Source organism: Pipistrellus hanaki (genome assembly GCF_964339955.1).
Source record: "Pipistrellus hanaki genome assembly, chromosome: 3".
Lineage (NCBI taxonomy): Eukaryota > Metazoa > Chordata > Mammalia > Chiroptera > Vespertilionidae > Pipistrellus > Pipistrellus hanaki.
In genome coordinates, this window is record NC_140505.1 from 135,674,667 (window position 1) to 135,678,404 (window position 3,738).

The 3,738-nt window shown below is 40.0% G+C and overlaps 1 pseudogene across 1 annotated transcript; it reads right to left on the bottom strand.

The window, feature by feature from the left end:
* Window positions 1-2,036: 2,036 nt before the first annotated feature.
* On the bottom strand, window positions 2,037-2,500 carry LOC311619714 (small ribosomal subunit protein uS15-like; annotated as a pseudogene). The gene has a single exon. The product of its transcript is annotated as a small ribosomal subunit protein uS15-like (transcript).
* Window positions 2,501-3,738: the final 1,238 nt, after the last annotated feature.

Consider the following 3,738-nt stretch of genomic DNA (forward strand, 5'->3'; position numbering starts at 1 on the left):
CCCAGGTCTAGACTAAATGTTACCGGGTAGTTGGAGCCTGTGAGGATTAGGCAATTGTGGCATATTGTGTGCAAAGAGGTAAAGGGTAGTATATAGGACATGTTATCTGTTCTGCAAAGCAAAGGAAAAAAAATGGCTTTAAAAGTAGAAATTTAATATATATTTTTTCTTTTTTGCTCCTTCCTCCCCACCCCGTTTCCCAGTTGCCTGCATTTTAAGCCTTCCTCGACTGCTAGGCAGACTTACATATTCAGATTCATCAGTATTGCAACAAGTACAGCACTGCATGTATTTCTTAGAAATTGATCGTTTTGTTTGTTTGTTTGTTAATCCTCACCCAAGGATTTTCCCCCTCATTACATTTTAGAAAGCGTAGAAGGGAGGGAGGAAGGAGGGGAAAGGCAGAGAGAAACATCAGTGTGAGAGAGACACATCGACTGTTTGCCTCCCTGATCTTGCCCGGGACAGGTCTGAATGAACCCACAACCCAGGCATGTTTCCCTTGACTGGAATCGAACCGGAAATCCCTACCCACACAGGCTGACGTTCTAACCAATTAGAACACCGTCCAGGACTCGGGAATTGATCTTGTCCTTTTTCCTTTTTAATACTAAGTACACTTGGGTTCTTTTCAAGACACAATGCAAGATCTTTTTGAGTTTACAGGGGATTAGAGGTAGAAAAAATGTTAGAGATGATCTAACCTATTTGTTTCACAGAAATGCCCACCCAAGGCAGCAGATAACCCAAGCTAGTCAATGACGATGTAATAAATGTAAAATTCCTAGCACACTGCTTAATGTATGACTGGTGATCAAAAAGCCTGAGCTCTGTGCCCTTTTAATACAGAGCCTAGCATAGCCAGTGACTCTTTTTCCTCATGACATCTATGCACTGACTGAATTTTGCACATTTTTATTGTAAGACATTTGTGGGCAACTGATTTTATTGTTAAAAATTATTGGCAAGGCCAGCCTTTCGTCAAAATGGTGGGATGTGGAGCTTCCAGGGCCCATACCTTCACAAAAACACCAACCAACCAACCAACCAACCAACCAACCAACCAATTAATTATTAAAAAAGACTTTCAGGATCAACTTTGTCAGACTCTGATAAGTAGTCAAAGGTTTATAGCAATCAAAAGAACTCTGAATCAAGAAAAAAGAAGCGACTTAAACTAGTAGGAGAGGTTTGTGGTATTTTAGCTTGGCCTGTCCCACCCACTTCCCCTGCAGAGCTGTGCGGCTCTTCTAGAGCACAGTGAATGTGTCTGGTCTGAGAACCCGGTGCTGGAAAGAGCGAAGTGGACCTTATACCCAAGGAATTGTCTGCTGTGCTCTGTCTGCGAGTTCCCTGAAGGACCAACACAGTTGCCTTTGTATCACTAACTCAGAACTCTCTCAGGGTGGAAACACAGCTTAGTGAGGGCATTCTTTGAAAACATTTTGAAAGGAAAATAACAAACTTAGGAATCGTTCTCTTGAATAGATAGTCTAAGTACTTATATATCTACACATATAAATATATATATATATATATATATATATATAAATTATATATTCACATTTAGACTATATACATATACAAAATATAAAAATATAATTCTATATAATAGCTAATATGCTAATGGTCATGATGCCCTCACGCGGTAACGACCAATCAGCAGGAGGCTGCATCCCTCAGCTAGGCATGCGGGTGGGTGGGGACTTGACTCTGGGGGATTTGATCAGAGGCGTGGGTGTTTCTGGGTCCCCCTGGCGTAGTGGTGGGGTATCTGGGTCCCCATGGCGCAGCAGTCAGGTTTCTGGGTCCTGCCTCCCATGTGGTGGTGGCAGGACTCTTGCTGTGCTGGAGAGCAGGGCTGTGTGTGCAAGGAGGGATTATGGGACTTGCGTGATTTTGCACACTGGGTTACTAGTTTACATATATATTTGAAATATAAATATAAATATATATATATATATATATATATATATATATATATATATATATATATTAGTTAAACAATGATTTTATTGCTCGAGTACATAGATATTTTATACAACCAGTGCAGAGGCTGTGGATGACTGGTATTTCCAATGGGGGGGGCGGGCAGGACTCGTTTGGTCTTATAATATCGAGCCAACCTGTGAATACGGCTCTCAATCAGAATCAGACGGAATTTAGCATCCTTATCCTTTCTGTTCCTCTCAAGATGTTTTCAAACCCAACAGCTTTCTTAATTAAATGGTAGAGATTCTCAGGAAGACCAGGAGCAAGTCCTTTAGACTTAAGAATTCTCAAGATCTTATTGCCTGTCACAAAATTGTGAGTCTCTCAGGATCACACCCATCTGTGAGGGAGCCAGGCCCTTCTTGGCCAGTTTGTAGATCTGCTCCTTCACGTCGTCAGACGTCAATTTCAGCCAGGTGGGGATGCTGCGGCGGTAGGGCAGAGCTGACTGGCACAGGCCCTTCCCAGGAGCATGCATGCGACCCAGGATGGCGGCGGACTGGCTGTGGAAAAGAAAGTGTGAATTGGAAATGCCGCAGGAAGCCACCCAGCACGCAGGAAGTCTGGACTATATTTTTATATTCATATATATATATATATATATATATATATATATATATATATATATTTAGGCTAGGAACTGTCAGATTGCTAGAATCTGATCTTTCACCAGCAGCACATGAGGTTTCCTGTGTCTCCACCTTCCCACTAGCACTTCACAAAAAACTTTTTACTTTTTGCCAGTCTGATGGATTAAAGTCTTGTATCGCTGTTTTAATTTGTATTAATCTACTTTGCAATGATTTTGTACATCTCTTTGTGCACTTATTGAATTTGTCCATGTTTCTATTGGTTTCCTCATTGTTGGCTTGGAGACATTTCTCATACATTTTAGATATCAGCATTTCATCAGTATTAGACAGTATAAATGATTTCTCCCACCTTGCTATCTGTGTTAACTTTGTTCACAAAGTCATTCAGTGAAAAGAAATCCTTAATTTTGACAAAGTGCAACCTCATTCAGCAATCTTCATTCTTTTCTCATTTCTTTAACTTAAGGTTTGTGCCCTCTTGTGGTCCTTTCCAACCTTCAATTTTATTCAACTTGTTTAAGTTGAAGAGCCAAGAGCTTGCATGTGTGGATTTAAATTTATCAGCCTATGCATGGCTTTCAGAGAAAGGAGCATTTTACCAATTAATATGGGCGTTTTAAAATAGCTTCTCAAAGTTCTGCAGAGCCCATTAACAAAACTGGTAACTAAAGTGGACAGTATGGGGTCATCAGGGTTAGGGCTGGGTAATCCTTCCAGATGTTTTTAATAAAATAATAAATATGCCTATAATTAGAGACTGATTTGTCTCTTTATTATCTGGACTCTTGAATCTTTGACCAGTCCATTTGAAATGGGAAGTTCTGTAGGGATAAAATCTAAGGGTTGTTCTTCACTCCGATTAGCATATGATTTACCTAGGTTTTATTTTTATTTAATTATGAGTCTTCATTGGTCTTTTCAAAGCATAAGAAGGCTTCTTCAGGACCCACAAAAATTTAACTAGTTGATAAAGGTTAGAAGGTCCTGGAGAATATGCCCCCAAAACTAATCTGAACTGTGTAATTTTTTTTTAATGGTTCAGGGAAATCCTTTATCATATAAGGCAGATTGAAACCAATGCTTAAAAATTACTTATGGGAAGACAATTGAGGTCCTTCAACTTTCCTTCCTTGAGGTCCAAGTACCAGGGCCA